Here is a 10,291-nt window from a genome sequence, read left to right as displayed (position 1 = left end):
CAGCTCTAGAGGAGCACTGCAGGCCAAATACGCCAGTGCCATTGTCCTCCGCTGCAAGAAAAGCTATGCAGGAACGAGGGAGCTTGTTAAAAAGAATCTAGAAAGGTCAGCAAGATGAAATCCTAGCAAACAGCATGGAAACTTCTGAAGAACACCAGACTGGAAGCATAACACCGCTGCGTATGACCTATTGAGAAAGGCCGGAGAATGGATTAAAGGAGGCCAGCACATATGAACAGCCAAGTAAGCAAGTTTATTAGCAGTAAAAGGCAATTTCCAAAAAGATGTCTATTGTATCCAAACAAATAAAATTAAAAGAATGGTGTTGTCAGGCAGATTAAAAGCAAAAATCCTAAAAGAGTTTGAGGAGAACTAGCTAAAGAAATCAAAACTAATACTTCATCAAAAATGTCTGGAGAAAAATCTTGCTAGGGGCTCTGCATGGCCAACTAGTGAATAGGCAAAAATCAGAGACAATTAAGCCATTTTTCAGTGCTTTTCTCTGAGAAGAAAAGAGGAAAATTTTCATATCGGGGAAAATGCAGAAGATATGTCTGAAATCAAAGTAATTGTGGAAGACATTTTGTTTCAAATAGACAAAGTGAAATATTACAAGCTGCTGCAGTCAGATGATACCAAGCAGAAATCAAGGATAGAAATCCTGAATTACTATATTCATGGTGTGCAGCCTTCCATTTGGAACCTCCTTGGGACTTGAAGACTGAAAGGTGACATTTATGAAGCCAATCTTTAAAACAGGTCCTGGGGGTCATCCAGGGAAACATAGCTCTTATGCTTCATAGTACTTTTTAAGCCTAGAAATGTGAACAGGACAGATCCAGAAGACCAGGGTGTGCTTGTGTCAGAGGAAAAATCATTAGAATCTAGAAGAGAATTCATTCTTCATATGTGAGGAAACAGAATATATTTCAAGTGAGTCAAAATCTTTGTGTAAAGAGAAGTCTTCTCTGGGAGCTTTCCTTGGATATCTCTGAAAGGATCAGCAGCAGAGTGTCAAACACGGCCCTGTAGACAGAATCTGCCTTGATATGTCCCTCACCAAAGCCTGCTAAGTACACTAAATAGCCAATGTATAAGAAGGAAAGAAAAGAAAGAAAGGAAATAGAGAATAGCAATAAATATTTTTCAGAGAAGATGTCTCCAGAGAACCTGCATGAGGATCTGTGCCAGAGCTAAAAGTATCCTTGATCAAAACAGGAGAACAGTTTTCATATACCTCCTTCTTACACAGAATCCTAGAACAGTTTTGGTTGGAAAAGGTCTGTAACAGTTCTTCCAGTAGAATGTTGTGGGAAATGTGCCAAAGATTGCCAACATGGTGTCATCAGCCCTTTGAATGACCAGTCTAAGGTAGCACCATAGCTACATTCAGGCCAGGAGAAGCAAGTCATGCAAGATTCATCCTCTCCCTTACCTACCCATTATCAAAGGCCCCCTTGCCATCAGATTCTTCAGAATTCCTTCTTGGTCTAAGTGTGCAGAAGATACTCAGATGTCTTCTCTCTAGCTAGACTTTCCAACTGTTCTATTTTGCATTTTTAAATAAATGCGAAGATGAATATTCTTTATAAACACAACCTACAAATAAATGTTTTAGTTCTCATCTCATTCCATAAATATTGACAAATATTATAACAGTTTGCAGCTCTCTAGGCACAACCACACTTCTTTGTTAAGCTTGCATTAGGATCATTTCTGCCTGTATTTCCTATTCAATTTCATCTGACCATGCCAGGGTGTCATCAATATAGATCTAGTCCTAGCCTTGTTTCTACTTTACCATTCATCTCCTTCTTCATCCAGATCTTCCTGTTTTCTTCATATTAAACATAGCCTTTATGAAAAACAAAACAAAAAATGCTGTATACTTGCAAACTATCCAAAATTATGAGCCCTGAAGGAACAGAAAGAATTCCTTGGGTTTTGTTTGTTTTCTTGAATGGATTTGCTCCACTGAAACTGGGCGTGAATTTGTTCAATTTAAGCTCCTCTCCTGCTAAATTATTAAGAATGTAGTATCTACTACAATGAGAAATTTGAATGACTGCAGCATTTCCAGTGAGGTTTTTATTTTCTCATATGAACCATTTATTTCTCATCATTTTATTTTAGGGCAAATGAAAGCTTGGGGGGGAAAAAGCAATCAGTCTTCTTTAATTAAGGGTTATCATTCCCTCTGGTGAATTTGTGGAGAGCAGGAACAGAATAAATTTCTCTTCATTTCCTCACTGGGAATATTAAATGCAACACAGCTAATTTGTCTGTGAATTAAATTTCCAGCTCTTTTTCCAGCTCTTTAGTGCTGGTCTTATCTTTCATTTTACTGCAGCTGGGGAAGATGCAGTACTAAGCTAACTGAGGTATAGTGGAGGGAATAAGCTTTGTATTCCACTTGTTTTCTCTGGTATTGAATTTCTGAAACAAAGACAAGTATAGGCAGAAAATAATATATGTAGTTGTTTTAGGAATCAATTTCTTATCAGTCTTCTCAGTGTGTTGAAAAAAAAATCTCCTTCAGATAGAATACTTACAATGAAGTTGAATCATTATTTTTCAAATGTGGCATCCATTTACACAGATTTCATGCATGTCATTTCTGCTGGCTCCTGTCAGCCAGAAGGGTCATTGGCAGAAGCTTTAGAAGCAGCCCCTTTCAATGCCTTTTCATGGAGGTCCAGAGCCTTGCCAAGAACTTCTTTGCTGTGCCTTGATTCCCTGTAGCACTTCCTGCTCTGCTCCTTCCAGAAGCAAGGGCAATCCTATCCTCCAATCAAGTGTCTGTCCTGAGGAAAAGGCTTATTTCTTGAAAGTAACTAAACTTACAGAGTAAGCAGGTTCTAACCTAGCAGAACAACATGTCTGCTTGGTAAGAGAACCCACTGAGTGCCCTGTACTTCTCTCCCTTTCTCTGTCCCAAGGGCTTTATAAATGCTCAATAGATTTTTCCATCTGAGTTGTTGTTGCTAAGGCAGGTTCTGGGTTTATCATTTCCTTCCCTGTTGTTGTTGAAGCCTGAAGTTTGGCCACTGCCCTGTTATTTTGGATGCTGGTGGGAAATGTTGCTTGCTTGTTGGCTACTGCATTGCTCTCCTGCTTACTTTTTCTCCAGCAAGGCCAATTCTTTCCTTTGTGAAAACATTATAATCTCAAGTATAGCAAATCATCTCACTAATAATGTCACCATGAAGTTAATATATCATCTCATTCTTAATTAATTTGCACTTTAGGGGAAATGAAGAGAGAATAAAGGGTCAGATCAGTCAATAGTGACATGCTTTAGAAGAACTTCTTGAAATGGATGTTTGAATGCATCTTGTGTGGCTTAACATCTGCTAGAATGGAAAACCTGGGTGATAGAATTTGAGCCAGGTTTGAATAACATTTGCATGTGAGTCAAACATATTGCATAAATTTGATCTGGTTAGACTCCATGGCTTAGCCCAGAGGAAGAACCAAATAAAAGTTAAAAAAAAAAAAAAAAATATATATATATATATATATGGAGTCTGTTTCTATTCTCTGGGATGTTCAGCACACTTAAAGTAGCTGTCTTATCTTTTTATGAAAAACATATATGTATTTGAAGTCCTTTTCTCCACCTATCCTTTTCTCAAAGAGGCAGGGTTAGGGTAAGGGTAAGGGTTAGGGGTAGGGGTTAGGGTTAGGGTTAGGGGTAGTGTTAGGTTTAGGGTTAGGGTTAGGGTTAGGGTTAGGGTTAGGGTTAGGGGTTAGTGTTAGGTTTAGGGTTAGGGTTAGGGTTAGGGTTAGGGGTTAGTGTTAGGGTTAGGGTTAGGGTTAGTGTTAGGGTTAGGGTTAGGGTTAGGGTTAGGGGTTATTGTTAGGGTTAGGGTTACGGTTAGGGTTTGGGTTAGGGGTTAGGGTTAGTGTTAGGGTTAGGGTAAGCATTAGGGTTAGGGTAAGGCTTAGATTTTGGGTTAGCATTAGGTTTAGGGTTAGGGGTTAGGGTTTGGTTTAGGGGTTAGGGTTAGGGTTAGGGTTAGCATTAGGGTTAGGGTTAGGGTTAGGGTTAGAGAGGGTTAGGGTTAGGGTTAGGGTTAGGGTTAGGGTTAGGGTTAGGGTTAGGGTTAGGGTTAGTTTTAGTGTTAGTGTTAGGGGTTAGGGTTAGGGTTAGGGTTAGGGTTAGGGTTAGGGTTAGGGTTAGGGTTAGGGTTTGGATTAGGGATTAGGGTTATGGTTAGGGATTAGGGTTAGGGTTAGGGTTTATCATTGCCTGCCACAAGCTGGCCTATGACACAGGAACAGGGGCTCAACAATCTTGTTCGGAAAATAAACTAAAAATGCTTTTATCAATCTACCCTCCTCTCATTACAAGGATTCCATATGCTTGGAGATCCAAAGCCACCCTCTTCTCTTTTCTGATTCACCCAGAGGACATTCACAGCAACACAGCATTTCAGTACAGTGAATGCAGATGTACAAGTCATGCTGGCAACCGTGGATTGAGAGAGCCCCAAATCTCTTTTGTGCAAACACATATGTACAACATCAAGGTTAAAGCAGGGCAGTCAATACTGCTTTAATACAGCAGTAGCCTACTCCCAGAGCCTGTTACTCCCTTACACTTAGATCCCTTCCATTTGCACAGCTTGACAGTACTAGGACAACTGAAGCTGGAAGGATATGGGCTCAGTATGTCAGCCCAGCAAAAGGAGATTAATAAGTATCATACAGATGGTTTGTGCTCAGAGGAGAGGACAGGATGGAGACACTTTCCTTACAGCTGGACCAAAATTTAATCATCTGTGCACCTGGCTTCAGACAAAGTCAGAAGAGAGATGTGGTTTTAGTTAGGGATGTAAGCTGCATTACAAAGGCAGAACGTCTATTAGTTAATGGCTAGTATCAGTTTTCATGCCTTTTAAGACAATAAATATTTTAAATATCAAGGCCTTTTTCTTTCATGTGTGTATCTATTTCTCTTAAGTGCATTCCACTGCTGTCTGTTCTCTTCTCCTCTGCTCTGGTCTGCAAAAGATTATACATGATTTTGTCCCATGTCCACCTCCAAGCCCTCAGTTGTCCTGGCTCACCACCAGCCCTAATCCATAATTATTTAAAAATTCCTATTGCCTTTGAGAGAGGATTTCATATTGGAAGACTGGGCACTCAGTTTCACAAATTCAGTGAAAATGGTACAGCAGTGATCAAGCACTTCTCTAGGAGATGTGGATTAATTCAAGAAAGAGAGTGTGAAGCTGTGACAGAGTAAATACTCCACCTGATTACATGTGTCTGGGATTGATATGGAAGCACAAAAGCCTGTCTGCCATGGTCAGAGAAGCTTCTGAGAGTGTCCAAACTGCAGGCTGGAGTCTGAAATCCATGTCTGGGTGATAGGGAGAGTTATTGTTTGATTCGCCAGAGGTGCTGTCCCACATTCCACCTGCCCATCATCTCGTTTCCACCCCATCAGTGCTTGTGGTATTTGGAGTGTGTTTCCACATGTGAGTGCTTTCTTATTTGTTTATTTGCAGGTTTTATTAGTAAGGCATACTGCTATTTTATCCCTATGATGGAGAATATATGCACCTCTCATCTGCCTCACCCAACTTTGTTCTTTTTTCAATCCCCAGCCAGCTGACATGAATAGTCTTGCCTCATCTTCTATGCATTTTTTCAATTTCAGCTCTTTGCATTCATTAGACAAAATTATTAGTTAGTGATGTCTTTTTCCACTGTCACAAGTTATAGAAATGCCCAAGTGGGGAGGCTGACAGCACAAGTGGATTGTGCACTGCTAGAGAGAAACTCTAGTTTCACTCTAGTGAGACTCACTCCATGTCTGTGAATTTAGGAGAACTATCCACAGGTTAGATCAGATGCAGGGATGGGCCTGAATCCCTTGAAAAACAAAATTTATATGTGATAGATAATTCCACTACCTTCAAGTTTTTCTTGTAAGGATACCAAATATTAACAAAACTAGCAGACTTTGTTTTTCCAGAACTAACAATAGGATCTAAATAGTAGCTAAATACTATCTGGAGGAGGTTGGCATCAGTCAGGTGGTAGAGAGACTGAACATCTTCAGGGACATCAGAGAGGTAGCTCCAGGATTTTTATTTCCAATCTCACATACAAAGATGAATAACCCTATATTGACCTCTGGCATCATCTGGTAGCAACAAAACATGATTTAAAGAAACTTAAAGAGTTTTCACTTTATGAAGCTTATCTATCTTTTGCATGGGTTGTTTTGAGTGCAGACTTCATAAGTTTTGTCATTTTTCTGTGAGTAAAAGCTTCCCTGCAGAAATGGCCATGTATTCACATTCATCTGTGTATCTGATGTGGGTCATCTGAATCTCTGACAGTTAAGTTGCTAGATTTCCTGTAGGCACTTCAGCATTATGGCTCTTCTGCATTAAAATCATTAGAAACAAGAAAAATATCTACCTTTATCAAGCTTAATGAATAAGTAAGTTTTTAATCACTTGTCTGCTGCTGAGGCTTCTGTGCCTGAAACTAGATTAACTCTCCAACTTTCATAGTCATCTGTTTAGAGGTGTTTAGCTAAACTGAGTAGATACATCAAATGTTGCTTTCACATGGTCCTTTGAGAACAATCTGTTAGACCTCAAGCAGCTGGGGTCCAGATTGGAAAGAAGATGCCTACAGCAACTGAGCGTGTCATTTAATATCATGGGCTTCACAGAATGTGTTAAAGGGAGCTGGCATGCAAGATATTCAAGGGACATAGGGATTCAATCATACACTGTGCATTTTCAGGCAACCCAATTGCAAAGAAAGAAGGAAGTGACATTTGTGCTATTATCTAGGAATGGTTAAAAATACTTTGAAGTCAATGGAAAGATTTTCACTGAATTCCAGAGCTCTGAATCAAGTCCTGGATAGTCTTATACAGAATGACAGGAAACTTTCATCTTCAGGATTTTATATCAAGGGACATGGCATTAAAAGGCCTTGACTAGCTGTAAAGGCCAGTGTATCTTTAAAAATTAAATAGAAAATGTTTGGAACTTCATGGCAACTTCACCTGCCGTATACTAAACAACAAAAATCTAGATATACTAAGCAACAAAAATCTAGACACCTATACTGAGATGCATACATCTAAACTGAAGTTCTATATAACTAAGAGAGATATGAAGAGAAAACAGGCTTATAGGTTTAGGCTTGAGAAATGCAAAAACCTTAGAGATTCAAAGACACTGCAGTTACAGAAGATGTGCCAAGGGGAGAATGGCACTGCCCCAGTATTGCTCCTTCCACATCTTTTTGCTCAGCATCACACATATCCTTGGCACCTCAACAAAAGGTGTCATTTAATGATGCATGCAGGCTTACACTTACACTTAGGGTTAGGGCTCTGAAAACTGCAAAGCCCGAGCTCCAGGGACACTGACAGTGGAAAAGGCATGCCAAGGGGAGCATGGCACTGCCCCAAGCTATCTCCCTCCTTCTATAACTTTCTATTTGGCACCACCCGTGTTCTTGGCACCTCATCCTCAACAAAAGCCTGGTTTCAGTGCTCCACCTAGGGTTAGGATAATGCTTAGTGTTAGGATTTAGAAAACTAAAATACTGAGAGTTCCAGGGACACTGCAACTAGAATAGGCATGCAAGGGGAGCAGGGCACTGCCCCATCATCACTCCTTCACACACTTCTATTCACCACCACTCATGTGCTTGACTCCTCGCCCTTACCAAAGACTGCTTTTACTGCTCTTCTTAGGGTTAAGCTTAAACTCAGGCTTAGGCTACAGAAAAGCACAAAGCCTAGAGCTCCATAGACATGGCAATTACAGAAGTGCTCAAAATGGGAGCAGTTCATGTCATCTCCTTACATATGATTACAATCACTTGTCTTCAGAATTTTTTTGTATTTCTCTCCATCGAATTTCCATTCATTGTGAGTTCATCCCAGTCAGCTTGTTTCATTTTCTTTTCTCTGACTTTGAGATTTCATTTCCTTTCACAAAATAAAGAATTTCATTTTGTGAAAGGAAATGAAATCTTGTGATTTCAATGAGGAGCAGTTCAACACGGTTTGGCCCATTTCCCTGCACTTCATGTCATCCCATTCCTTTTTATTGTTTTCACTTTGGAATTTTTTTTTTTTACCATTTCATTTCATCAATTTCTTCTCCAGCCACTTTGTTACACTTCATTCCCCCATTTCAAAGAGTATTATTTTGGCAAGATTTGGTCCATTTCACTCCAAGAAAACAACACCCATTGCCCAAAGCCTGCTCCCTCTACACCTGTCTGCTTGGCACAACACACGTGCTGGGCACTTCAGCAAAAGGCTGCTTTTACTGCTCTGTTTAGGGTTAGGCTTGGAAAAACCTACAAAGCCCAGAGCACCAGGGACACTGCAACAAAAGAAATGCCAGGGGAGCATAGCACTGCCCCATACTCATGTCTGTTCACAGACCTTTGTTCTTATGTAAATCTGTTCAAAGACCAACCATTCCACAAACATCCTTAGGGAATGTATCCTATAGTGCATTATAGCTGCAGCCAAACCAGCCAGCTGTTTGGAATTTGAATAAATGACACTTCCTTAACATTTGAACATTTATCATATAGAGTTTATTGAATCATTTATACACATACATATCTCTATATCTCGTATATATATCATATATATCTCAAATGTATATCATATATATTTCATATATATTTATATATATATATATATATATACACACAGACATTTACAGGTGTGGGCCTTGCCATCTGAGTCATAACTTTTGTTCCTTTTACTGGATTAACCCAATTTGTCGATAACAATTACTAATGATGCCACTGTAGCCAAACCAAACAGGCAGACACTTGGTGCTCATTGCCACAACTCCACTGACTTCAAAGTCCCCAGAATTTCAGGTGTGGTCACACCAGGCATGTAGAGAGGGGGGTTTACTATCATGTTCTCTCATGTGGTGCCTTTTTATATGCATCCCAAACTCTGTTGCTGACACATTGGAAACTCATGTCTAATTTACTGACTTCTCTGAAACTCAGGTCTTCTTCTTAGTCTACACATTTCCATGGCTCCTTTGGTGAATAATGTGTTTTAGATAATTTTCCCCATATGTATTGGTTTTTATCTTTTCCAAAGTACAATTTCATTTTGTCACCCAGGGACCTACTCTGTTATTCTTGTGTTTTTCTCTATTCCCATCACCCTGAGGTAGTACCCTCAGACATGCCTGCAGACATGAGAAAGCTGAGCCTCACCCTCTTGCCTGAAAGATCTAGAAAGTATCAGCACTATTATTCACTGTGTAATGTGTTGTGAAAAATTCTGGAGAGCTACAGATTGTAAGGCAGTTTTCAGGCAGTTTTCAAATTGCCTGTTATTGACAAAGCACTTTAAATTGTCCTACTAAAACCAAAGGCCCAAGTCTAGAGTTATAATATGATTGACAAAATCCTAAAAAAGAGACAGGACAAAGCAGCTTAGCACTGTGGAATCTTAGCATCAAAGCTCTCTGTGCTCTTCCCAGTCTGGCTGCCTGCAAGTGCCTCCTGAAAGTTAAAACTGTTTGAAGGCTGCTCTGATTCATCTCACTGATCTCAGGCAGGTGGCCGCCAGATGACGTGAGGACAGGAAGAATGTGAATGTGACATGCTTGCATTGGTGACCTGGAGGAGGGACAAAACAGGAGGCAGTGTGACTGGCTTCCTGCATTGCAGGACAGGAACAAGGGGCTCTCAGGGGGCCATGTAAGGCACATTTGGAGCTGGCTCTGTGTTAAAGTTCTCATGTCATACTTGCTCCACCTACTACTCTGCATCTTCCCATTCATCTCACATACTACTGAAATCTAATTTAAAAGCTTCTGTCTGACAAAGTCTACTTTCTCTTCATGCTTCCATACTGTAGATCTTGCTGCTTATCCTCTGACAGGTGAGATCAGATGTGCAGCATCAAGGCTCAAAGGCAGTCAAATGGTGGATACACTGAATTTAGGCAGTCAAATGATGTATATGCTGTGGAGAAGCAGCTGCAGCAGAAGGCAAGATCAGAAGCACAGGAAGCTTGCCAGGAGCCCTTCATAAAGTGGCACAGGTCATAAGGTGGCACACTCTCAACTGCAAAACATGGCCAGAGCTTATCTCCCAGTCTGAATTAGTTTGTCTGGGCTATAAAATTGCAGATATTGTGATGCTGCACCACAAATGACTACACGTAGGACTTATGAGCAAATATTTTTAAACAGAATAGAAATTAGACACAAAGAACACTTTTTATGTTTTTAATAACATTATGATCACTATT

Source organism: Erithacus rubecula (genome assembly GCF_903797595.1).
Source record: "Erithacus rubecula genome assembly, chromosome: 1".
Taxonomy (NCBI): domain Eukaryota; kingdom Metazoa; phylum Chordata; class Aves; order Passeriformes; family Muscicapidae; genus Erithacus; species Erithacus rubecula.
Note: the sequence above shows the minus strand (reverse complement) of the source record.